The sequence below is a fragment of the Macaca thibetana genome, chromosome 7, assembly GCF_024542745.1.
Source record: "Macaca thibetana thibetana isolate TM-01 chromosome 7, ASM2454274v1, whole genome shotgun sequence".
NCBI classification, from domain to species: Eukaryota; Metazoa; Chordata; class Mammalia; order Primates; family Cercopithecidae; genus Macaca; species Macaca thibetana.
Window position 1 is genome coordinate 34,624,033 of NC_065584.1, and position 27,758 is coordinate 34,651,790.

A 27,758-nucleotide genomic window follows, 5' to 3' on the forward strand; every position below is an offset into this window, starting at 1 on the left:
TATGCATGCCCATCATTTATATATATATGTGTGTATATATATAATGCCATTATGTAGTATATAAATAATGGCATAAAACATATAAATATAATACATATAATACTATTATATATATAAGATATGTGAACATATATAATATGTATGTGTATATAGAGAGAAGAAGATTGAGAGAGAGAGGAAGCACATTAACACAGAATCTAGAGATCAAGGCTGGACTCCCCAGCAAGGTGGAGTAACTGAAGTTTACCAAGTTAAGTCAGGACTCTGAAAGGATGTTAAAGTGCTCCCTTGTTAATAGTCCTAGGCTCTTGACAGAAGCAAACATAGTCCCTATGGAGAAAGGAACCCCTAATTTAGGCTTCAGGATTCTGATATCAAATGTGAGCTTAAAATTTAAAAATGCAGGCCAGGCATGATGGCTTATGCCTGTAATCCCAGCGCTCTGGGAGGCTGAGGCAGGTGGACCACCTGAGGTCAGGAGTTTGAAACCAGCCTGACCAACATGGAGAAACCCCATCTCTACTAAAAATACAAAAATTAGCCAGGCGTGGTGGCACTCACCTGTAGTCCCAGCTATTTGGGAGGCTGAGGCAGAAGAATTGCCTGAACCCAGGAGGCAGAGGTTGTAGTGAGCCAAGATCACACCACTGCACTCCACCCTGGGTGACAGAGTGAGACTTAGTCAAAACAAACAAACAAACAAAAAAATTGACTGGGTGATGTGGCTCACACCTGTAATCCCAGCACTTTGGGAGGCTGAGGCGGACAGATCACCAGACGTCAGAGTTTGAGACCAGGCTGACCAACATGGAGAAACCCCGATTCTACTAAAAATACAAAAAAATTAGCCGAGCATGGTGGTGCAACCGTAATCCCAGCTACTCAGGAGGCTGAGGCAGGAGAATTGCTTGAACCTGGAAGGTGGAGGTTGCAGTGAGCCAAGATCACAGCATTGCACTTCAGCCTAGGTAAAAAGAGCGAAACTCCGTCCAAAAAAAAAAAAGCCAAGGGCTAGGCATGGCAATGGCAGCTCACACCTCTAATCCCAGCACTTTGGGAGGCCGAGGAGGTGGATTGCTTTGAGATCAGGAGTTCGAGACCAGCCTGGCCCACATGGTGAAACCCCATCTCCATTAAAAATACAAAATTTAGCTGTGCGTGGTGGCACACACCTGTAATCCCACCTACTCGGGAGGCTGAGGCAGGAGAATCACGTGAACTTGGGAGGTGGAGATTGCAGTGAGCTGAGATTCCTCCACTACACTCCAGCCTAGGCAACAGAGTGAGACTGTCTAAAAAAAATTAAAGTGCCAAGAATATTAGGAACAAACTACCATAAATGCAGCATCACACACACATGTGCACACACAAAACCAACAGACTTAAATTCCCAATTCAGATATTGAAATATTAGATACGGAATATAAAATTACTACATATGAAATCTTTAAAGGGATTTTTCTTAGACTCAGGACAGTGGCTAATGCCTGCAATCCCAGTGCATTGCCAGGCCAAGACAGGATGATCACCTGAGTCCCGGAGTTTGAGACCAGCCTGGGCAACATAGGGAGACCCTGTCTCTAAAAAATTTTTTTTTGTAATTAGCCAGGCATGGTGGGGCACAGATCAAGGCTGCATGAACCATGATCACACCATTGTACTTCAGCCTGGGTGACAGAGTGAGACCCTGTCCCACTCTGTAAGATAAACAAGTAAATAAATAAAATAAATTAGTCATCAATAGATGTTGAATTGTATGGAATTCTTTTTTAGCAATTATTGAAATGATCATATTAATAATCAATGATAAAACAAAATTTTATTTGAGAACATCTTATGAATTCATGATAGGGAAAGAATTATTTTTATTTTTATTTTTTTTGAGATGGAGTTTTACTTTGTCACCCAGGCTGGAGTGCAGTGGCGTGATCTTGGCTCACTATAACCTCCACCTCCCAGGTTCAAGGAATTCTCCTGCCTCAGCCTCCCGAGTAGCTGGGATTACAGGTGCCCACCACTACACTCAACTAATTTTTGTATTTTTAGTAGAGATGGGGCTTCACCTTGGTGGCCACGCTGGTCTCGAACTCCTGACCTCAAGTGATCCACCCACCTCGGCCTCCCAAAGTGCTGGGATTACAGGCATGAGCCACTGTGCCCTGACAGGAAGGATTTCTTAAGGAAGATACTATAAGTGTAATCTAAACAGAAAAGATTGATGGCCGGGCGCGGTGGCTCACGCCTGTAATCCCAGCACTTTGGGAGGCCGAGACGGGCGGATCACGAGGTCAGGAGATCGAGACCATCCTGGCTAACACGGTGAAACCCCGTCTCTACTAAAAAATACAAAAAACTAGCCGGGCGAGGTGGCGGGCGCCTGTAGTCCCAGCTACTCAGGAGGCTGAGGCAGGAGAATGGCGTGAACCCGGGAGGCGGAGCTTGCAGTGAGCTGAGATCCGGCCACCGCACTCCAGCCTGTGTGACAGAGCGAGACTCCGTCTCAAAAAAAAAAAAAAAAAAAAAAAGATTGATAAATCCGACTATATTAAGAACTTTTTTTTCTTTTTTTTTGAGACAGAGTCTCGCTCTGTCGCCCAGGCTGGAGTACAGTGGCCCAGTCTCGGCTCACTGCAAGCTCTGACTCCCGGGTTCACACCATTCTCCTGCCTCAGCCTCTCAACTAGCTGAGACTACAGGCATCTGCCACCACGCCCAGCTAATATTTTGTATTTTTAGTAGAGATGGGGTTTCACTGTGTTAGCCAGGATGGTCTCGATCTCCTGACCTCATGATCTGCCCGCCTCAGCCTCCCAAAGTGCTGGGACTACAGGCATGAGCCACTGTGCCCGGCCAAGAACTTTTGATGTATTGAAAGTCACCATTTAAAAAAAAAAAAAAAAAAAAGTGGGCCAGGCGCGGTGGCTCATGCCTGTAATCCCAGCACTTTGGGAGGCCGAGGCGGGCAGATCACGAGGTCAGGAAATCAAGACCATCCTGGCTAACACGGTGAAACCCCGTCTCTACTAAACAAAATACAAAACATTAGCCGGGCATGGTGGCAGGCGCCACTAGTCCCAGCTACTGGGGAGGCTGAGGCAGGAGAATGGCTTGAACCCAGGAGGCGGAGGTTGCAGTGAGCCAAGATCACACCACTGCACTCCAGCCTGGGTGACAGAGTGAGACTCTGTCTCAAAAAATAATAATAATAATAATTTAAATAGATAATAAAAAGATAATCCAATGGAAAACTGGAGAAAGGCAGTTCTAGCTTTTTCTTCTTCTTCTTCTTTTTTGAGACAGAGTCTTGCTCTGTTGTCCAGGCTGGAGCGCAGTGGCATGATCTTGGCTCACTGCAACCTCCACTTTCTGGGTACAAGATTCTCATGCCTCATCCTCTCGAGCATCTGGGATTACAGGCATGCACCACCATACTCAGCTAATTTTTGTATCTTTAGTAGAGATGAGGTTTCACTGTGTTGACCAGGCTGGTCTGAAACTCCTGTCCTTGAGTGATCTGCCCGCCTCGGCCTCCCAAAGTGCTGGGATTATAGGCGTGAGCCACCATGCCCAGCCAGTTCTAGCATTTTGAAAAAGAAACACAATTGATGAATCAAACACGAAAATCTTAGTAATCAAAGAAATGTGAATACCATAGGGAGATGTCAGAGTTTCTGTTTTGTTTTGTTTTGAGATAGGGGTCTTGCTTTGTTGCCCAGGCTGGTCTTGAATTCCTGGGCTCAAATAATCCTCCTGGCTGGGTGCAGTGGCTCACGCCTGTAATCCCAGCACTTTGGGAGGCCGAGGCGGGTGGATCATGAGGTCAGGAGATCGAGACCATCCTGGCTAACATGGTGAAACCCCGTCTCTACTAAAAATACAAAAACTTAGCCAGGCGTGGTGGTGGGCGCCTGTACTCTCAGCTACTCAGGAGGCTGAGGCAGGAGAATGGCGTGAACCCAGGAGGTGGAGCTTGCAGTGAGCCGAGATCTCACCACTGCACTCCAGCCTGGGTGACAGAGCGAGACTCAGTCTCAAAAAAAAAAAAAAAAATTTCCTCCCACCATGGCCTCCCGAAGTGGTAGGATTACAGCCATGAGCCACCATGCCCAGCCAAGATATCACTTTAAAGCCATTGCTTGGTAGAAACTAAAAAGTCTGGCTGGGCACTGTGGTTCATGCCTGTAATCTCAGCACTTTGGGAGACTGAGGAGGGCGGATCACTTGAGGTCAGGAGTTCGAGACCAGCCTGACCAACATGGGGAAATCCCGTCTCTACTAAATATACAAAAATTATAGCCAGGCATGATGGTGCATGCCTGCAATCCCAGCTACTCGGGAGGCTGAGGCAGGAGAATCACTTGAACCTGGGAGGCAGAGGTTGCGGTGAGCCGAGATCACGCGATTGCACTCCAGCCTGGGCAGCAAGAGGGAAACTCTCTCTCTCAGAAAAAAACAAAAAACAAAAACAAAAAAAACTAAGAAGTCTGATGATATGAGGATGTAGAATAAGAGGAACACTTAGACATTGCTGGTGGAAGTATACACTGGTACAACTATTTTGATAACTTAAAAAAAATAAGGATGGCTGGGCATGGTGGCTCACACCTGTAATCCCAGCACTTTGGGAGGCCACGGTGGGCAGATCACTTGAGGTCAGGAGTTCAAGACCACCCTGGCCAGCACGGTTCAACCCCGCCACTACTAAAAATACAAAAATTAGCAGAGCATGGTGGTGTGCACCTGTAGTCCTAGCTATTTGGGAGGCTGAGGCAGGAGAATTGCTTGAACCTGGGAGGTGCAGGTTGCAGTGAACCGAGATCATGCCACTGTACTCAAGCCTGGGGTATAGAACAAGACTCTGTCTTGGGAAAAAAAAAAAAAAGCATGTGCTTTGCCTATGACTCTCTTGTTTATGTAGAGAAACCTTTGTGTGTATACCCCAGGACACATGTTCAAGGACATTCATAGCAACATGATTCATAAAGGAAACAAAAATACCAAAAATTACTCAAACATCTGACAAAAGAATAGAGAACAGGTCAAGGTATTTCCCAAAATTTACATAACATAATAAGCATTTTATATGCATTTAAGGTTGCCTAGAAAACGAAAAGTGGTTTTTTTTTTTTTTTTTTTTTTTTTGAGACAGAGTCTCACTCTGTAGCACCAGCTGGAGTGCAGGGGCATGATCTCGGCTCACTGCAACCTCCACCTCCTTGGTTCAAGCAATTACCCTGCCTCAGCCTCCCAGGTAGCTAGGATTACAGGCACACACCACCACGCCCGCCTAATTTATTTCTATTTTTAATAGAGACAGGGTTTCACCATGTTGGTCGGACTGGTCTCGAACTCCAGACTTCAGGCAATCTGCCCGCTTCAACCTCCCAAAGTGCTGGGATTATAGGCGTGAGCCACCACAACTGGCCAACAAAATTTTTAAAAAGCATTATACAGAAATAGGATGAATAAACTCCAGTGTCATGTATATGACATTCAGTGAAAAAAGCAAATCAGGCTGGGCGCAGTGGCTCATGCCTGTAATCCCTGCACTTTGGGAGGCTGAGGCGGGTGGATCACCTGAGGTCAGGTGTTCAAGACCAGCCTGGTGAACATGATGAAACCGCATCTCTACTAAAATACAAAAAATTAGCTGAGTGTGGTGGCGCGTGCCTGTAATCCCAGCTACTCAGAAGGCTGAGACGGGAGAATCGCTTGAACCTGGGAGGCAGAGGTTGCAGTGAGCTGAGATCACACCACTGCACTCCGGCCTGGGCATCAAGAGCAAAACTCTGTGTCAAAAAAATATATTTAAAAAAATAATAAATTAATAAAAGAAAAGAAAAGAGCAAATCAGAGATTTGTATATTGAATGTGTCTGCAGCACTTGGGGTTCCTGTGTCTTTCTTCAAAGTTGGAGCCAGGCCTACACTCCAGCAACCATGTGTAAGGGACCTACACATTAGTACTGATCTTGGCACCACCTACTGTTGTGTTGGTGTTTTCCACCATGGAAAAGTAGAGATAATTGCCATTGATCAGGAAAACCAAACCACTGCAAGCGATGTCACTTTTATGGACACTGAATGATTCATTGGCGACGCTACAAAGAGTCAAGTTGAAGTGGCTGGGCGCGGTGGTTCACACCTGTAATCCCAGCACTTTAGGAGGCCAAGACGGGCAGATCACGAGGTCAGGAGTTCAAGACCAGCCTGGCCAACATAGTGAAACCCCATCTCTACTAAAAATACAAAAAATTAGCTAGGTGTAGTGGTGGGAGCCTGTAAGCCCAGCTACTCGGGAGGCTGAGGCAGGAGAATCACTTGGACCCAGGAGGCGGAGGTTGAAGTGAGTGGAGATGTCACCACTGCACTCCAGCCTGGGCAACAGTGCAAGACTCCATCTCAAAAAAAAAAAAAAAAGAATCAAGTTGAAGTGAACCCCATTAGCACAGTTTTTTATGCCAAATTTCTGACTGGACACAGATTTGATGATGCTGTTGTCCAGTCTGATATGAAGCATTGGCCCTACATGGTGGTGAATGGTACTGGCCGGCCCAAGACTCAAGTGAAATACAACGGAGAGACAGAAAACTTCTATCCAGAGGAAGTGTCCTCTATGTTCTGACAAAGATGAAGGAAATTGCAGAAGCCTACTTTGGGAAGACTGTTACCAATGCTGTTGTCACAGTATCAACTTATTTTAACGACTCTGAGAGCATCAAGCTACCAAAGATTTTGGAACTATTGCTGGTCTCAATATACTTAGAATTATCAATGAGCCAGCTGCTGCTGCTATTGCTTATGGCTTAGACAAAAAGGTTGGAGCTGAAAGAAATATGCTCATCTTTGACCTGGGAGGTACCATCTCTTGTTTTTGTTGAGACAAGGGTCTCACTCTTTGGCCCAGGCTGGAGTGCAGTAGCGCTATCTTGGCTCACTGCAACTTCCATCTCCCAGGCTCAGGTGATTCTTCTATCTCAGCCTCCTGGGACTACAGGCGCATGCCACCATGCCTGGCTAATTTTTGTATTTTTAGTAGAGACAGGGTTTTGCCATGTTGCCCAGGCTGGTCTAGAACTCCTAGACTCCAGCAGTCCACCTGCCTCAGCCTCCAAAGTGCTGGGATTACAAGCATGAGCCACCACACCCGGCCAAGGTATCACTTTTGATGTGTCAATCTTCACTATTGAAAATTGAATCTTAGGCGGGGAGCAGTGGCTCATGCCTGTAATCCCAGCACTTTGGGAGGCCGAGGTGGGTGAATCACTTAAGGCCAGAAGTTCGAGACCAGCCTGGCGAACATGGTGAAACTCCATCTCTACTGAAAATACAAAAATTAGCCTGGCATGCTGGTGAGCACCTGTAATGCCAGTTATTCGGGAAGCTGAGGCAGGAGAATTGCTTGAACCCTGGAGGCAGAGATTGCAGTGAGCCGAGATCGATCATGTCACTGCACTTCAGGCTGGGCGACAGAGCAAGACTCTGTCTCAAAAAAGGAAGAAAATTGAATCTTTGAAGTCAATTCTACAGCCAGAAACACCAACACCAACTTAGTTGGAGAAAACCTTGACAACTGAATGGCCAACCACTTTATTACTGAATTCAGTCTTAAGCATATGAAGGACATCAGTGAGAACAAGCGAGCTGTCCAACACCTCTGTACTGCTTGTGAACGTGCTAAGTATACTCTCTTCCAGCACCCAGGCCAGTATTGAGATCGATTTTCTCTATGAAGAAATTGACTTCTGGCTGGGCGCAGTGGCTCAAGCCTGTAATCCCAGCACTTTGGGAGGCCAAGACGGGCAGATCACGAGGTCAGGAGATCGAGACCATCCTGGCTAACCTGGTGAAACGCCGTCTCTACTAAAAAAATACAAAAAACTAGCTGAGCGAGGTGGCGGGCGCCTGTAGTCCCAGCTACTTGGGAGGCTGAGGCAGGAGAATGGCCTAAACCCGGGAGGTGGAGCTTGCAGTGAGCTGAGATCTGGCCACTGCACTCCAGCCTGAGCAACAGAATGAGACTCCGTCTCAAAAAAAAAAAGAAAAGAAATTGACTTTTTTTTTTTTTTTTTTTTTTTTTTTTTTTTGAGATGGAGTCTCGCTCTGTCACCCAGGCTGGAGTGCAGTGGCCGGATCTCAGCTCACTGCAAGCTCCGCCTCCCGGGGGTACGCCATTCTCCTGCCTCAGCCTCCCGAGTAGCTGGGACTACAGGCGCCTGCCACCTCGCCCGGCTAAGTTTTTTTTGTATTTTTAGTAGAGACGGGGTTTCACTGTGTTAGCCAGGATGGTCTCGATCTCCTGACCTCGTGATCCGCCCGTCTCGGCCTCCCAAAGTGCTGGGATTACAGGCTTGAGCCACCGCGCCCGGCCAAGAAATTGACTTCTATACCTCCATTACCCATGCCTAAGTTGAAGAATTGAATGCTTACCTATTCTGTGACTCCCTGACCCCAATAGAGAAAGCCCTTCAAGACACAAAATTAGACAAGCCACAGATTCATAATATTGTCCTGGTTCGTGGTTCTGCTCATATCCCCAAGATTCAGAAGCTTCTCCAAGGTTTCTTCAATGGAAAAGGACTGAATAAGAGTATCAACCATGAAGAAGCTGTTGCTTATGGTGCAGCTGTCCAGGAAGCCCTCCTGTTTGGAGACAAATCTGAAAATGTTCAAGATTTGCTGCTCTTGGATGTCACTTCTCTTTCACTTGGTATTGAAACTACTGGCAGATTCATGACTGTCTTCATTAAGTGCAATACTACCATTCCTACCAAGCAGACACAGACCTTCACTCCTGACTCTGACAACCAGCCTGGTGTGCTTATTCAAGTTTATGAAGGGAAGCGTGCCATGACCAACAATAACAACCTGCTTGCCAAGTTTGAACTCCCAGGCATACCTTCTGCACTCCTGCTGTTCCTAAGATTGCAGTCACTTTTGACATTGATGCCAATGGTATCCTCAGTGTTCCTGCTGTGATGAAGAGTAACAGGAGAGTACTGTCACTAATGACAGGGGGCATTTGTGCAAGGAAAACATTGAGCATATGCTCTGTGAAGCTGGGAATTACAAAGCTGAAGATGAGAAGGAGAGCATCAAGGTGTCATCCAAGAATTCACTTGAATCCTATGCATTCGACATGGAAACAACTGTTGAAGACTGGAAACTTCAAGACAAGATTAACAATGAGGACAAACGGAAGATTTTTGACAAGTGTAATGGAATTTTTTTATTTTATTTTTTGAGACAGAGTCTTGCTCTGTTGCCCAAGATGGAGTGCAGTGGGTGCGATCTCTGCTCACTGCAACCTCCACCTTGTGGTTTCAAGCAATTCTCCAGCCTCAACCTCCCGAGTAGCTGGGACTACAGGAGTGTACCACCAAGTCTGGCTAATTTTTTTTTTTTTTTTTTTTTAAGAGATGGGATTTCACCATGTTGGCCAGGCTGGTCTCAAACTCCTGGCCTCAAGTAATCCACCCACCCAGGCCCCCTAAAGTGCTGGGATTACAGGTGTGAACCACCGAGCCCAGCCAACAAGTGCAATGAAATTAACTAGCTGCTGGGTGTGGTGGCTTATGTCTGTAATCCCAGCACTTTGGGAGGCTGAGGCAGGTGGATCACCTGAGGTCAGGAGTTCCAGACCAGCCTGGCCAACGTAGTGAAACCCTGCCTCTACTAAAAATACAAAAATTAGCTGGGCGTTGAGGTGGACGCTTGTAATCCCAGCTTCTATGGAGGCTGAGGTAGGGGAATCGCTTGAACCCAGGAGGCAGAGGTTACAGTGAGCTGAGAATGCGCCACTGCACTCCAACCTGGGCAATAGAGCAAGACTCTGTCTCAAAACAAAACATTGAAGGACCCAAATTTGCAACAAATTCTGTAGCAGTTCTTTTTTTTTTTTTTTTTTAGATAGAGTCTCGCTTTGTTGCCCAGGCTGGAATGAAATGACCTGATCTTAGCTCACTGCAACTTCTGCCTCCTGAGTTCAAGTGATTCTCCTGCCTCAGCCTCCTGAGTAGCTGGGATTACAGATATCCTGATTAATTTTTGTATCTTTAGTGTGGACAGGGTTTCACCATGTTTGTCAGAATGATCTCGAACTCCTGACCTCATGATCACCCACCCCAGCCTCCCAAAGTGCTGGGATTACAGGCATGAGCCACTGCACCCAGCCTTCTTCAGCATTTTTTTTTTTTTTTTTTGAGACAGAGTTTCACTCTTTCACCTAGGCTGGAGTGCAGTGGCTTGATCTCAGCTCACTGCAAACTCTGCCTTCCAGTTTCAAACGATTCTCCTTCCTCAGCCTCCCAAGTAGCTGGGATTCAGGCGCCTGCCACCACGTCCGGCTAATTTTTGTATTTTTAGTAGAGACGGGGTTTCACCATGTTGGCCAGGCTGGTCTGAAATTCCTGACCTTGTGATCCTCCCGCCTCAGCCTCCCAAACTGCTGGGATTACAGGCGCGAGTCACTGCCCAGCCTCTTCTTCAGCAGTTTTGAAGTTCAGCTGCTATAGTACATTATTGGGCATTCTCATACTTGAACATGGAACATGAGCACAGGGGAAGGAAATAACATTGCACTTAGAAGCACTGCATTGTAAGTGGAAAATACAATGTCTTAAATAAAACTGTATTTAATATTGGCAAAAGAGACCAGGCACAGTGGCTGATGCCTGTAATTCCAGCACTTTGGGAGGCCAAGGCAGGTGGATTACTTGAGATCAGGAGTTTGAGACCAGCCTGGTCAACATCGTGAAATTCTGTCTCTTCAGAAATACAAAAATCAGTCGGGCATGGTAGCATGTGCCTGTAATTCCAGCTGCTTGGGAGGCTGAGACAGAAGAATCGCTTGAACCTGAGAGGCGAAGGTTGCAGTGAGCGAGATCGCGCCCCTGTACTCCAGCCTGGGCAACAGAGCGAGACTCCATCAAGATGAAATGAAATGAAATGAAGTAACATGACATGAAATGAAATGCAAAAAAAGAAATCTGTATATAACATGCCATTAGTACAAAGCTCAAACCTTGGCATAACTAATAATCTATTGTGTAGAAAAACATATACATGCGATAAAACTATGTATTTTTTAAAAACCAAAGAAATAGCTAATAGAAAATTCAACATAGGCCAGGCACAGTGGCTCACGCCTGTAATCCCAGCACTTCGGGAGGCCGAGGCAGGTGGATCATGAGGTCAGGAGTTCGAGACTAGCCTGACTAACATGGTGAAACCCTGTCTCTACTAAAAATACAAAAAGTAGCTGTATATGGTGGCGGGCGCCTGTAATCCCAGCTACTCAGGAGGCTGAGGCAGGAGAATTGCTTGAACCCGGGAGGCGGAGGTTGCAGTGAGCCGGCATCGTGCCACTGCACTCCAACTTGGGCAAGAGAGCCAGATTCCATCTCAAAAAAAAAAAAAAAAAAATGCAAGATAGTGTTTCCTTCTTGGAGGGAGAAAAAGTACGTAATGAGACTGAAAAAGCACTCATGGGTAGCCAATATGATTTCTGTAATGTTCTAGTTCGTAAGTTTAGTGATGGATTGACTGATTTTATTGTTATCTTCATAATTTACATTAAATTTTTTAATGTACCAAATATTACACAGTTTTTCTTTTCTTTATTTCTTTCTGCTTTTTTTGTTATTTTTGTTTGTTTTTGTTTTTTTTTTGAGACAGGGTCTTGCTCTGTCACCCAGGCTGGAGTGCAATGGCACAAACTCAGCTCACTGCAACCTCCACCTCCTGGGTTCAAGCAATACTCCTGACTCAGCCTCCCGAGTAGCTGGGATTACAGGCTCCTGTAACCATGCTTGGCTAATTTTTGTATTTTAGGTAGAGACAGGGTTTCATCTTGTTGGCTAGGCTGGTCGCTGGTCTCGAACTCCTGACCCCAAGTGATCCACCCACCATCTCAGCCTCCCAAAATGCTGGATGCCAGGCATAAGCCACCGTGCCTGGCCCTTTTTTTAAAAAAAATTTTAGGCCGGGCGCGGTGGCTCAAGCCTGTAATCCCAGCACTTTGGGAGGCCGAGACGGGCGGATCACGAGGTCAGGAGATCGAGACCATCCTGGCTAACACGGTGAAACCCCGTCTCTACTAAAAAAAATACAAAAAACTAGCCGGGCGAGGTGGCGGGCGCCTGTAGTCCCAGCTACTCAGGAGGCTGAGGCAGGAGAATGGTGCGAACCCGGGAGGCGGAGCTTGCAGTGAGCTGAGATCCGGCCACTGCACTCCAGCCCGGGCTACAGAGCAAGACTCCGTCTCAAAAAAAAAAAAAAAAAAAAAAAAAAAAAAAAAAATTTAAATCTTTAATTTCCGTTTTCACGTATTTTATTGCTCCCAAAAGGAACGGAGTGTGTAGCTCTGTCTCCGGTACATCATCCATGGCTCCTGGGTTGGGGCAGGGTATTTTTATTTTTATTTGTTTTGAAACAGGGTCTCGCTTTGTCATCCATGCTGGAATGCAGTGTTGTAATCACAGCTCACTGCAACCTCGACCTCCTGAGCTCCAGAGATCCTCCTTCCTCAGGTTCCAAAACAGCTGGGACTACAGGCACGTGTCACCACACCCAGCTAGTTTTTTGCAGTTTTTATAGAGACAGTGTCTCCTTATGCTGTCCAGGCTGGTCTCAAACTCTTGGGCTCAAGTGATCCACCCACCTCAGTCCCTCAAAGTCCTAGGATTACTGAGGATTACTGGTGTGAGCCACTGCACCCAGCCTTTGCTTTTTATTTTTATTTTTTTTGAGAGGGAGTCTTGCTGTATCCCCCAGGCTGGAACGCAGTGAGTCACTCGGCTCACTGCACCCTCTGCCTCCCAGGTTCAAGTTATTCTCCTAACTCAGCCTCCCAAGTTCCTGGGATTACAGGCACGCATCACTATGCCCAGCTAATTTTTGTATTATTTATTTATTTTGTAGTAGAGATCCGGTTTTCACTACGTTGGCCAGGCTGGTCTTGAACCCCTGACCTCAAGTGATCTGCCTGCTCCAACCTCCCAAAGTGCTGGGATTACAGGCATGAGCCACCATGCCTGGCCTGCTTTTTTAAAATTTTGCCAGTATATAGAACTCTACTTCATTTTAAAAACTGATATTATTTTTAAAACTCCTACATTGAATTCCTAATATAGTTGTGTCATAGTGTATCATCTAGGCGGCTTTCAGAAGCAAGTACCAGACAATCCAACTCAAACTGGCTTAAACAATAAAGAAATGGGCTGGGCATGGTGGGTCACACCTGTAATCCCAGCACTTTGGGAGGCCAAGGTGGGCAGATAACCTGAGGTCAGGAGTTCAAGACTAGCCTGGCCAACATGGAGAAACCCCATCTCTACTAAAAATACAAAAATTAGCCTGGCGTGGTGGCTGGTGCCTGTAATCCTAGCTACTTGGGAGGCTGAGACAGGAGAATGGCTTGAACCCAGGCGGCAGAGGTTGCAGTGAGTGGAGACTGTGTCATTGCACTCCAGCCTAGGCAAGAAGAGCGAAACTCCATCTCAAGAAAAAAACAAACAAACAAACAAACAAAACCAATAAGGAAATGTATTGGCTTGTCCAGCAGAAAGACTAGATAGGCTGCTCTTCAGGGTTGGGTCATCCATAGGCTGAATCATTTCAAGAATGAGGTTCTTCCTGTCTCTCTGTTTTCCTATCTCTGCTCTACCATCTACAGTGTGGGCCTCGTTCTGAGTCTGGCTTCTCTAATGCTCAGAAGATGGCTATGTTGAGCACACAAACATTTGAATTCAGAAACCAGATTGAGTTGATTTCAGAAGCTCTCCCAGAAGATCAAGGAAGAACTTTCCACAATCCCCAGGAACCTGAATTGAGTCACACGCTAAAGTGAGTTTCATGCTCTTTTGCAAAACATCATTGGCAAGATAGATGTAAGTACACTTAGACAATTAGACCTATCCTTTGAGCCGCTGGTGAGGTCAGCTTTCTCTGGAATTTTGGACCTCAGAGGAAAGGTGGATATTTGCATAAAATTATAATTTTTTTAGAAAAGAGGAAGAAGGAAATGGATACTAGGAAGGCAACTATCATCCACTATACAATTTAATCATTCCCTTAATTATGGACATTTGTTTCCAATTTGTACACATGTAAACAATCCTGCAATTACCATCTTTGTACATGCTTTCTTCTAAATTTGTGCCTGTAATTCTCTACCGCTGATGCCTACAAGTGGAAACCCAAGGTGGAAGGCTACGCTAATTTTGAAATTTAAATATATATTACCAAATAGCTCTGCCAAAGAGGTATACCAATTATATTTCTTTTTTTTTCTTTCTTTTTCTTTTATTTTTCTGAGACAGGGTCTTGATCTGTCACTTAGGCTGGAGTGCAATGGCATAATCACAGCTCACTGCAGCCTCAACCTCCCTGGCTCAAGTGATCCTCCCAAGTAGCTGGGACCTTAACATTTTTTTTGTAGAGACAAGGCCTCACTATGTCGACCTGGCTGGTCTCAAACTCCAGTGCTCAAGGGATCTTTCCTGCTTGGCCTCTCAAAGTTCTGGGATTACAAGTGTAAGCCACCACATTTGGTCCCCAGTCATATTTATTTTTATTTATTTATTTGAGATAGGGTCTTGCACTGCCACTCAGGACATTTTCTCTCCCCTAAATAGAAACCTCACAAATATGAAGCAGTCAATCCTTATTACCTACTCCCACAGTCCTGAGCAACCACAAACCCACTTTCCATCTCAATGAATCTGCCTATTCTGGGTATCATAGAATATGTGGCCTTTTGTATCTGGCTTCTTTTACTTAGCATAATACTGTTAAGATTCATCCACGGTGTAGCATCTATCACTACCTCATTCCTTTTTTTTTGAGACAGAGTTTTGCTATCATTGTCCAGGTTGGAGTGCAATGGCACAATCTAGGTTCACCTCAACCTCTGCCTCCCGGGTTCAAGCAATTCTCCTGCTTCAGCCTCCCAGGTAGCTGGGATTACAAGCATGAGTCACTACGGCCGGCTAACTTTGTATTTTTAGTAGAGACAGGGTTTCTCCATGTTGGTCAGGCTGGTCTCTAACTCCGTACCTCAGGTGATTCACCTACCTCTGGCCACCGTGCCCGGACGACTTCATCTTAAAACAAACAAACAAACAAATGGCCAGGTGCAGTGGCTCACACCTGTAATCCCAGCACTTTGGGAAGCTGAGGTGGATGGATCACAAGGTCAGGAGTTCGAGACCATCCTGGCCAACATGGTGAAACCCCATCTCTACTAAAAACGCAAAAATTAGCCGAGTGTGGTGACAGGTGCCTGTAATCCCAGCTACCCTGGAGGCTGAGACAGGAGAATCTCTTGAACCCAGGAGGCGGAGGTTGCAGTCAGCTGAGATTGCACCACTGCACTCCAGCCTGGGTGACAAGAGTGAAACTGCATCTCAAAAAAAAAAAAAAAAAAGGAGAAGAAGAGAAAGAAAGAAAGAAAAGCAGAAGAGAAAAATAAATAAATAAATGCTGGTGGGGGGAGTCTTGCTAGATTACCCAAGCTGGTCTCAACTTCTGGGCTCCAGTGATCCCTCCTCAGCCTCCTAAATACATGGAATTACAGGCACAAGCCACCATGCCCAGCTCCAAAGCTTTTGGCTTTTGATGTTGGAGGTTGATAAAATCCAATTTATCTTTTTTTTTTTTTTTTTTTTTTTTTGAGACGAAGTCTGACTCTTGCCCCTAGGCTGGAGTGCAATGGTGCGATCTTGGCTCATTGTAACCTCCACCTCCCGGGTTCAAGTGATTCTCCTGCCTCAGCCTTCCAAGTAGCTGGGATTACAGGCACATGCCACCATGCCCAGCTAATTTTTGTATTTTTAGTAGAGATGGGGTTTCACCATGTTGGCCAGGCTGGTCTCGAACTCCTGACCTCAGGTGATCTGCCCACCTCGGCCTCCCAAAGTGCTGGAATTATAGACATGAGCCACCATGCCCAGCCCAATTTATCTATTTTTTAAATTGCTTGTACTTTTGGTATCATATTTAAGAAACTGTTGTCTAATCCAAAGTCACAAGGATTTGAATGTTTTATAACAGTATTATACTTTTAGCTCTTACATTAGGTAACGGGTACATTTGAATTAATTTTTGTGTATGTGTAAACAGGGGTCCAAATTCATTCTGTGCATGTAAATATCAAATTATCCCAGCATCATTTGTTGAAAAGACTGTTCTTTCCTCATTGAAAGGCTGTGGCACCTTTATAAAAAATCAATTATCCAGGTGCAGTGGCTCACGCCTATAATCCCAGCACTTTGGGAGGCCAAGGTGGGCAGATCACCTGAGGTCAGGAGTTTGAGACTAGTCTGGCCAACATGGCGAAACCCTGTCTCTACTGAAAATATAAACCTTAGCTGGCTGTGGTGGCACACATCTGTAATCCTAGCTACTCAGGAGGCTGAGGCAGGAAAATTGCTTGAACCCAGGAGGTAGAGGTTGCAGTGAGCCGAGACGGCGCTGCTGCACTCCAGACTGGGTGACAGAGTGGGACTCCATCTCAAAAAAAAAAAAAAAAAAAAAAAAAAAATCACTAACTCTATAATCCCAGCACTGTGGGAAGCCAAGACCGGAGGATTTTTTGAGCCCAGGAGTTTGAGACCAGTCTGGGCAAGATGGCAAGACTGCATCAAGAGGGCAATACCTCATCTTTACAAAAAAAAAATTAGCTGGGAATGATGGCACGTGCCTGTGATCCCAACTAATTGGGTGCCTCCTTCCCTCAGGAGGCTGAGGTGGAGGGTCCTTTAAGCCCAGGCATTTGAGGCCGCAGTGAGCTGTGATCAAATCACTGCACTGCAGCCTGGGCAACAGAGAAAGATCTTGGGTTTTTGTTGCTGTTGTTGTTGTTTGTTTTTTTAGACAGAGTCTTGCTCTGTCGCCCAGGCTGGAGTGCAGTGGCACGATCTCGGCTCACTGCAACCTCTGCCTTCTGGGTTCAAGTGATTCTCCTGCCTCAGCCTGCTGAGTAGCTGGGATTACAGGCATGTACCATCATGCCTGGCTAATTTTTGTATTGTTAGTGGAGACGGGGGGTTCACCATGTTGGCCAGGCTGGTCTTCAACTCCTGACCTCAAGTGATGCATCGGCTGCAGCCTCCCAAAGTGCTGGGATTACAGTTGTAAGCCATCACACTGGGCATAATTTTTTTGTTTGTTTTTTGAGTGTTTTCCTCTGTTGCCCAGGCTGGAGTGCAATGACTCAATCTTGGCTCATTGCAACCACTGCCTTCTGGGCTAAAGCGATCCTCGTACCTCAGCCTACTGAGTAGCTGGGGTTACAGGAATGCACCACCATGCCCAGTTAATTTTTGTATTTTTAGTAGAGGCAGGATTTTACCATGTTGGCCAGGCTGGTCTTGAACTCCTGGCTTCAAGTGATCTGTCCACTTTGGGCTCCCAAGGTGCTGGGATTACAGACGTGAGCCACTGTGCCTGGCCTGTACCCAGTTAATTTTAAAATTTTTTGTAGAGATGGGGTCTCACACTGTTGCCCAGGCTGACCTTGAACTCCTGGGCTCATGCAATCCTTCTCCCTAGATCTCCTACATTGCTGTGCTTACAGGTGTGAGCCGCTAGGCCTGGCTTTTTTTTTTTTTTTTAAGATGGAGTTTCGCTCTTGTTGCCCAGACTGGAATGCAGTGGCATGATCTCAGCTCACTTCAACCTCTGCCTCCTGGGTTCAAGTGATTCTCCTGTCTCAGCTTCCTGAGTAACTAGGATTACAGGCGCCCGCCACCAGGCCTGGCTATTTTTTTGTATTTTTAGTAGAGATGGGGTTTCACCATGTTGGCCAGGCTGGTCTCGAACTCCTGACCTCAGGTGATCCACCCGCCTCGGCCTCCCAAAGTGCTAGGATTACAGGCCAAGACTGTGCCACTGCACTCCAGCCTGGGCAACAGAGTGAGACTCCATCTTAAAAAAAAAAAAAAATTAGGTGCCTTTCTCCAAGCTGAGAAATGGAGAAGGAAGCAAAGTGTTGAGAGTATCATTTGAGTTCCAGATTGAGCTTTCGCTAAAACTCATCTCCCAGATTGTTCAGTTATGTAAGCCAATACATTTCTTTTATTGATTAAGGCAGTTTGATTTGTAATTTGTCTTAATTAATGGAAGAAAGATGTTGCTCATAGTTCAGCAGGACTTAAATGTAATTTGATGAAATATGTTATCATATTTATTTATTTATTGAAATGGGGTCTTGCTCTGTTGCCCAGGCTGGAGTGCAGGGCACGATCTCAACTTACTGCAACCTCTGCCTTCTGGGTTGAAGCGATTCTCCTACCTCAGCCTCCCAAGTAGCTGGGACAATAGGCATACGCCACTACCCCAGGCTAATTTTTTGTATTTTTAGTAGAGACGGGGGATTCACCATATTGGCCAGGCTGGTCTCGAACTCCTGACATCAAGTGATCCTCCTGCCTCACCCTCCCAAAGTGCAAGGATTACAGGTGTGAGCCACCTTGCAGCCTATATTATCACATTGAAAGAGAAACAAGTCAACCAGAAGTAGAGTCGGTCAGCCATTTAAGTCTAGAAAAAGGAAAGTTATTTTAGCAGCATATAGGATTGCTCCCGGCTTCAAGTGATCCTACCACCCCAGCTCCCAAATTGCTGGGATTACAGGTGTGAGCCACCATGACTGTAAACTGTGTGAACAAATGTGAATCTGAAAGAGCCAATCATTAAAGATGGATCCTGGGTGGCTAATTGTGCCTAAATTTAAAATAGAGCCAAACAGCCATTTGTTGACGACTAGACGTCACACACACACACTGGGTTCTCTCTCTCTTTTTTTTTTTTTGAGACAGAGTTTCGCTCTTGTTGCCTAGGCTGGAGTGCAATGGCGCGATCTCACAGCAACCTTCGCCTCCCAGGTTCAAGCGATTCTCCTGCCTCAGCCTCCCCAGTAGCTGGGATTACAGACATGTGCCACTACACCCGGCTAATTTTGTATTTTAGTAGAGACGGGGTTTTTCATGTTGGTCAGGCTGGTCTTGAACTCCTGACCTCAGGTGATCTGCCCACCATGGCCTCCCAAAGTGCTGGGATTACAGGCGTGAGTCACCACACCCAGCCCACACTCTGAGTCATCTAAAAACCAATGTCTGTTTGTTTGTTTGTTTATTTATTTATTTATATTTTTGAGATGGAGTTTCGCTCTGTCACCCAGGCTGGAGTGCAGTGGCGTGATCTCTGCTCACTGCAGTCTCCACCTCCCAGGTTCAAGTGATTCTCCTATCTCAGCCACTGGAGTAGCTGGGATTACGGGTACCTGCCACCAAGTCTGGCTAATTTTTGTATTTTCAGTAGAGACCGGGTTTCACCCTGTTGGCCAGGCTGGTCTTGAACTCCTGAGCTTCAATAATCTGCCCATCGCGGCCTCCCTAAGTGCTGGGATTACAGTTGTGAGCCACCACACCCAGCCCAAAACCAGCATTTTTAAAACTTTGGTACTTTCAGAACTCACTTGAACTGGCCACTGGGTGTGGTGGGGCACGTGTGTAAACCCGGCATGTTGGAAGGCCTAGGTGGGCAGATCACTTAAGGTCAGGAGTTCAAGACTGGCCTGGCCAACAGGGTGAAACCCTGCCTCTACTGAAAGTACAAAAATGAGCTGGGCATGGTGGCACATGTCCGTAATTTCAGCTACTTGGGAGGCTGAGGGAGAAGAATCACTTGAATCTGGGAGGTGGAGGTTGCTGTGAGGGGAGATTGCACCACTGAACTCCAGCCTGTGCTACAGAATGAGAGATATCTTGTCAAAAACAAAAACAAAAAACAAAAAACAAAAACAAAACAAACAAACAAAAAACCCCACTCACCTGAACCAACCAATCAGAGCTCAATCTGGGCTGAAGAGACCAATCAGAACTGAGCTATACTGACCAATCAGAACTAAGCTAGTTTGACACCTTCATTTGCATAAATGGACCTGATTGGAACTTGGGCAGGAACTTGTGCTATAAAACCCGAACTGTCCAGCCGGGGGCAATGGCTCATGTCTGTAATCCCAGCACTTTGGGAGGCTGAGGCGGGCAGATCATCTGAGGTCAGGAGTTTGAGACCAGCCTGACCAACATCGTGAAACCCGTCTCTACTAAAAATACAAAAATTAGCCGGGTGTGGTGATGTGCACCTGAATTCCCAGCTACTGGGGAGGCTGAGGCAAGACAACTGCTTGAACTGGGAGGTGGAGGTTGCAGTGGGCCAAGATCCCGCCACTGCACTCCAGCCTTGCTGACAGAGCAACACTCCATCTCAAAAAATAAAATAAAATAATAAAACACTGAACTGTCTCTTTAGTTTCTGGAGCTCAACTTCGTTTTACATGGAAGGCTGCGTTTCTAAAAGTAGCTAGGATTACAGGCGTGTGCCGCCACACCCAGCTAATTTTTGTATTTTTTAGTAGAGACAGGATTTCACCATGTTGGCCAGGCTGGTCTCGAACTCCTGACCTCAGGTGATCCGTCTGCCTCGGCCTCCCAAAGTGGTAGGATTACAGGCGTGGGCCACTGTGCCCAGCTTTTTTTGTTTGTTTTTTTAGTAGAGATGGGGTTTTACCTTGTTGGCCAGGCTGGTCTTGAACTCCTGACCCCAAGTGATCTGCCTGCCTTGGCCTCTCAAAGTGCTGGGATTACAGGTGTGAGCCACCACACCTGGACTGTTTTCTTTTTCTTTTAAGGGACAGGGTCTTACTATATTGCCCAGTCTGGTCTTGAACTCCTGGCTTCAAGAAATCCTCCTACCTTGGCCTCCTAAAGTGCTGGGATTACAGACGTGAGCCACTGCACCCAGCCCTTTGGTTTCTTTTTTCTTTCTTTCTTTCTTTCTTTCTTTCTTTCTTTCTTTCTTTCTTTCTTTCTTTCTTTCTTTCTTTTCTTTCTTTCTTTCTTTTTTTTTTTTTTTTTTTTGAGATGGAGTCTTGCTCTGTCGCCCAGGCTGAAGTGCAGTGATGCAATTTCAGCTCACTGCAACCTCTGCCTCCTGAGTTCAAGTGATTCTCCTGCCTTAGCCTCCCCAGTAGCTTGGACTACAGGTGTGTGCCACCACGCCTGGCTAATTTTTGTATTTATTTTTTTTGTTGTTGAGATGGAGTCTCGCTCTGTTGATTACAGGCATGAACCACCATGCCTGGCCTACTTTTATTCTTTTACCAGATCATTGGAATTAGCAGATCTGTTTCTCAAGTCAGTTTTCTTTACTCATTCTCATTCTTTGCATGCTAAGTTATTTTTTTACCATGAGCCACATTTTCCTTGGAAAATATTTGTGGGAATTCTTCAAGGCCTAGGATAAAGGTTTATTCCTCCAGAGAGGATTTGCTTTTGCTTCTGCAAAGAAGGGCACTTGAAACAATTCACCATTTGAGGTTTGTATTTTTGACCACCAGGAGATGTCTATTTGGGCTACATATCCCTGGGAGGGCTGGCTTATGGGTCTAGTGCCACCCCCACACACCTCCACAAACTCGATCTCTTCCAAGACATATTTCTTTTCACTCCGTTAGGGAAAGATATAATTACTTCCCAATTACCCTCACTGAAACTGTAGACTGAGTTCCCAGATTTAGATTTCCCACTTTCCCCAGGTCCTGGGCTTTGTCTTCTGTCCCACTTGCCTCAGGATGTCTAGAAAAATCAAGCTTTGGTCAGGGGCAGTGGCTCATGCCGGTAATCCCACCACTTTGGGAGGCCAAGGCAGGTGGAGCAATTGAGGGCAGGAGTTCGAGACCAGCTGGGCCAACATAGTGAAACCCTGTTTCTACTAAAAATACAAAAATTAGCCAGGCTTTGTGGCTAATTACACACACCTGTAATCCCAGCTACTCCGGAGGCTGAGGCAAGAGAATCGCTTGAATCCGGCAGGCAGAGGTTGCAGTCAGCCGAGATCACACACTCCAGCCTGGGCAACAGAACAAGAGTCTGTCTCTGGAAAAAAAAAAAAAAAAAAAAAAAAAATCTGAAAAGGAATTTGGAGGAAAAAGGCTTTTTCTCCAAAAGGAGGCTGAGGCAGGAGAATCACTTGAACCTGGAAGACAAAGGTTGCAGTGAGCCAAGATCGCACCAATGCACTCCAGCCTGGGTGACAGAGCAAGACTCCGTCTCAACAACAACAAAAAATTAGCCAGGCATGGTGGCATACGCCTACAATCCCAGCTACTTGGGAAGCTGAGGCAGGAGAATCGCTTGAACCTGAGAGTAGGTTGCAGTAAATTGAGATCGCACCATTGCATTCCAGCCTGGCCGACAGAGGGAGACTCCATCTCAAAAATAAAGATAAAAATAACAATCAGGTCGGGCTCAGTGGCTCACACCTGTATCCCCAGCACTTTGGGAGGCTGAGGCGGGTGGATCACGAGGTCAAGAGAACCAGACCATCCTGGCCAACATGGTGAAACCCCGTCTCTACTAAAAATACAAAACTTAGCTGGGCATGGTAGTGCGCACCTGTAGTCCCAGCTACTCGGGACACAGGCAGGAGAGTCGCTTGAACCGGGGAGGTGGAGGTTGCAGGGAGCTGAGATCGTGCCAGTGCACTCCAGCCTGGCAACTGAGAGAGACTCCGTCTCAAAAAAGAAAAAAAAAAAAAAAAAACTCAATCAATCAATAAAAATCAGCTGGCTGGGTGTGGTGTCTCACACCTATAATCCCAGCACTTTCAGAGCTCGAGGTAAGTGGAACACTTGAGGTCAGGAGCTCGAGACCAGCCTGGCCAACATGGCGAAATCTCGTCTCTACTCAAAATACAAAAATTAGCCGGGCATGGTGGCACACGCCTGTAGTCCAAGTTACTAGGGAGGCTCAGGCAGGATAATAGCTTGAACCTAGGAGGCAGAGGTTGCAGTTAGCCGAGATTTCACCCTGACTCTAGTCTGGGTGACAGAGCAAGACTCTGTCTCAAAAAAAAAAGAAAAAAGAAAAAAAAAATCAGCCGGTCATGGTGGTCTGTGACTGTAGTACCAGCTACTCAGGAGGCTGAGACAGGAGAATCACTTGAACTTGGGAAGCAGAGGTTGCAGTCAGCTGAGATGGAGGCACTGCATTCCAGCCCAGGTGACAGAGGGAGACTCTGTCTCTAAACAAATAAGTTAATTAATAGAAAAAAAAGAAAATAATTTCATTTACGGTAGCATCGAATATGTATATATACTTAGGAATAAGTTTTTTTTTTTTTTGAGACGTTGTCTCGCTCTGTTGCCAGGCTGGAATGCAATGGTATGATCTCTGCTCACTGCAACTTCCGCCTCCTGGTTCAAGTGATACTCCTGCCTCAGTCTCCTGAGTAGCTGGGATTACAGACATGCACAACCACGCCCAGCTAATTTTTTATATTTTTATTAGAGATGGGGTTTCACCATTTTGGTCAAGCTGGTCTTGAACTCCTGACCTTGTGATCTGCCCACCTTGGCCTCCCAAAGTGCTGTGATTACAGGCGTGACCACCGTGCCTGGCCTAGGAATAAATTTATACAAGGAAATGTAAGACTTATGCACTGAAAACTACAAAACATTATTGAAAAAAAAATAAAGAAGATCTACATAAATAGGAAAACATTGTCTCAACGTCTTTCAGGCTGGAGTGCAGTGGAAAGATCTTGGCTCACCGCAACCTCTGCCTCCTGAGTTCAAACGATTTTCATGCCTCAGCCTCCCAAGTAGCTGGGATTACAGGTGCGTGCCCCCACACCTAGCAAATTTTTTCTATTTTTAGTAGAGATAGGGCTTCACTGTGTTAGCCAGGCTGGTCTCAAACTCCTGGCCTCCAGTGATCCACCCAGCTGGGCCTTCCAAAGTGCTGGTATTACAGGTGTGAGCCACCTTTCCAGGCCAGCAGTTAGAATGTGGGTAAGAATTTCACTGAATGTGAAGATCAATCTGAGAAGTACTGCCATCATAACAATATTAAGTCTTTCAATCAATGAACAAATGTCTCAAAAAAAAAAAGAAAGAAAGAAAGAAAAATTAACTAGGTGCACTGGCATGCGCCTGTAGTCCCAGCTACTCAGGAAGCAGAGATGGGAGGATCATTTGAGTTTACGAATCAAGACTACAGTAAGCCAAGATTGGGCCACCGCACTCCAGCCTGGGCATCAGATTGAGACCTTATCTCTAAAAATAAATAAATACATAAATAAGTTTTTAAAATTTAAACAGTAAAACTTCTTTTTTTTATTTTTTTTGAGACGGAGTCTCACTGTGTCTCCCAGGCTGGAGTGCAGTGGCGTGATCTCAGCTCACTGCAAGCTCCGCCCCCCGGGTTCACGCCATTCTCCCGCCTCAGCCTCCCAAGTAGCTGAGACTACAGGCGCCTGCCACCACGCCCGGCTAGTTTTTTGTATTTTTAGTAGAGACGGGGTTTCACCATGTTAGCCAGGATAGTCTCGATCTCCTGACCTCGTGATCCACCCGCCTCGGCCTCCCAAAGTGCTGGGATTACAGGCTTGAGCCACCGCGCCCGGCCTAAACAGTAAAACTTCTAAAAGAAAACATGAGAAAATGTTCTGGACCTACCATAGAAAAAGTGTTCTTAAACATGACATCAAAAGCACAATTAATAAAAGGTAAAAGGTTAAGATGAAATTGGACCTCATCAAATTAATTTTTCGTTGGCTCACGCCTGTAATCCCAACACTTTGGGAGGCTGAGGCAGGCAGATCACCTGAGGTTGGGAGTTCGAGATCAGCCTGACCAACATGGAGAAACCCCGTCTCTACTAAAAATTCAAAAGACATTAGCCGGGCATGGTGTCACATGCCTGTAATCCCAGCTACTCAGGAGGCTGAGGCAGAAGAATCGGTTGAACGTGGGAGGCGGAGGTTACGGTGAGCTGTGATTGCACCATTGCTCTCCAGCCTGGGCAGCAAGAGCGAAACTCTGTCTCACAAAAAAAAAAAAAAAAAAAAAAAGAAGGGAAGGGAAGGGGAGGGGAGGGGGAGAAGGAAGGCTTCACTAGGTAGAAAAGGTAAAATGGATTTCTTCTCAGTGAATAATTATTTTCTCTTTCTCTGGAAACTTTCACAGCAGTCCTAAAGGTAAGCCCTGATCAATTACTTTGTTTTTTTTCCAAGACGGAGTCTCACTCTGTCACCCAGGCTGGAGTGCAGTGGCATGATCTTAGCTCACTGCAACTTCTGCCTCCCAGGTTCAAGCAATTCTCATGCCTCAGCCTCCCGAGTAGCTGAGATTACAGATGCCCACCACCACACCCAGCTAATTTTGGTATTTTTAGTAGAGACAGGGTTTCACCATGTTGGTCATGGCTGGTTTCAAGTCCTGACCTCAGGTGATCCACCCATCTTAACATCTGAAAATGATTACAGGCGTGAGCCACTGCACCTGGCCCTAATCAATCACATTTATATTACAGCAGCCTGATCTCTAGCTGTTCCAGTCATATTCTCTACCCAAGGAATTTGGAATTCACATCCAAAACCAGTAATCAGAGTGGACATTTGCTACTGTGAGTGTCTAATCTTCTTCCTATATTTTGAGAAATGTCCACTGTGTGAGTGTCGATGGGACATTTGCCCAATCAATGGGCTGACCAAGGACCATGAGTCCAGAGTAACGCCAAAACAGGATGAGTTTGGATTTTAGAATGGGACCTCCATTTCCAAGAACATGCATGACTTAATATTCTAAAAAGTCTTATGCAGCAGAATATTCAGATATTGGATAAACCCCAACAAATATACATTTAAATGTGTCACTAAACAAACAAGAAAATAAGAGGAATTCCCAAGTGTTAAAAAAAAAAGTTAAGGCCGGGCGCGGTGGCTCAAGCCTGTAATCCCAGCACTTTGGGAGGCCGAGGCGGGTGGATCACGAGGTCAGGAGATCGAGACTATCCTGGCTAACATGGTGAAACCCCGTCTCTACTAAAAATACAAAAAACTAGCCGGGCGTGGTGGCGGGCGCCTGTAGTCTCAGCTACTTGGGAGGCTGAGGCGGGAGAATGGCGTGAACCCGGGAGGCGGAGCTTGCAGTGAGCCGAGATCACGCCACTGCACTCCAGCCTGGGAGACACAGCGAGACTCCGTCTCAAAAAAAAAAAAAAAAAAAAAAAAAAAAAAAAAAAAAAAAAAAAAGTTAAAAGGGAGTAAGGAGTTAATCTCAGAATGCTAAATTCCTGGGGAACCCCTGGAGGCTTATCCTAGAGTCTGGATGATGAATAACTATGTATGAGAGTTGGAGACTAAGCTTTGGGTAATAAAAGGCAGCCCTTAATAAAGACACCTTGTATTCTCAACAGGCTGAGTCAAAGGTAGGCTAGAAAAAAATGTTTCTGGCCGGGCGCTGTGGCTCACGCCTATAATCTCAGCACTTTGGGAGGCTGAGGTGAGCCTATCACCTGAGGTCAGGAGTTCAAGACCAGCCTGGCCAACATGGTGAGACCCCTGCCTCTACAAAAATACAAAAACTAGTGGGGCATGATCGAGGATGCCTGTAATCCCAGCTACTCAATAGGCTGAGGTGGGAGAATCACTTGGACCCAGGAGGCAGAGGTTGTGGTAAGCTGAGATCATGCCACTGCACTTCAGCCTGGGTGACAGAGTGAGACTCTGTCTCAAAAAAAAAAAAAAAGAAAGAAAAAGAAAAAGAAAGAAAAAAAAAATTGTCCTATCAGCAAAGAGGATAAAATTGAACCTGTCTTTGTGCATGTGACTCCAGGTTGACTATGCTGTAAAATTATAATAATACGAGTATCCTTCAGTACTGAGCTTGTTCTAAAGAAAAAAAAAGGCTGGGTGCAGTGGCTCATGTCTGTAATCCCAGCACTTTGGGAGGCCGAGGCGGGTGGATGACCTGAAGTGGGGAGTTCGAGACCAGCCTGACCAACATGGAGAAACCCCATGTCTACTAAAATACAAAATTAGCCAGGTGTGGTGGCGCATGCCTGTAATCCCAGCTACATGGGAGGCTGAGGCAGAAGAATCACTTGAACCTGGGAGGTGGAGGTTGAAGTGAGCCAAGATTGTACCACTGCACTCCAGCCTAGGTGACAAGAGTGAGACTCCATCTCAAAAAAAAAGCATTATTTAAGCAGAAAGAAAGTGATATCAGAGGGCAATTAGATTCACACAAAAGAATGAAGAATGTCAGAAAATACATGCTATAGTTTGAATGTTTGTGTCCCCTCGAAAATTCATGTTGAAACTTAGTAGACTGTAGTAATGCAATCATGGCTCACAGCAGCCTTGACCTCCTGGACCCAAGCAATCCACCTGCCTCAGCCTCTCAAGTAGCTGAGACTACAGGCGTGTGCCACTATACCCAGCTAACTTTTACAATTTTTTGTGGAGATGGGGGTCTTGCTAGGTTGCCCAAACTCCTGGGCTCAAGCAATCCAAAATAAGCAAAGAGAAGAAAATAAAGATGGCTGGGCACGATGGCTCATGCCTGTAATCCCAGCACTTTGGGAGGCCAAGGCAGGCAAATCACTTCAGGTCAGGAGATCCAGACCAACTTGGTCAATATGGCAAAAATCCATCTCTACTAAAAATACAAAAATTAGCTGGGTGTAGTGCGCATGCCTGTAATCCCAGCTACTCGGGAGGCTGAGGCAGGAGAATTGCTTGAACCCTGGATTCTTGAACCTATCTCAGCCTCCTGACTAGCTGGGATTACAGGCACCTGCCACCATGCCCAGCTAATTTTTGTATTTTTAGTAGAGACAGGGTTTTACCATGTTGGCCAGGTTGGTCTCGAACTCCTGACCAGCAGATGATCCACCTGCCTTGGCCTCC

The 27,758-nt window shown here is 46.0% G+C and overlaps 1 pseudogene; it reads left to right on the plus strand.

Moving 5' to 3' along the window:
- The first annotated feature begins 7,506 nt into the window (after positions 1-7,506).
- LOC126959542 (heat shock cognate 71 kDa protein-like) lies at positions 7,507-9,375 on the plus strand (annotated as a pseudogene).
- Positions 9,376-27,758: the final 18,383 nt, after the last annotated feature.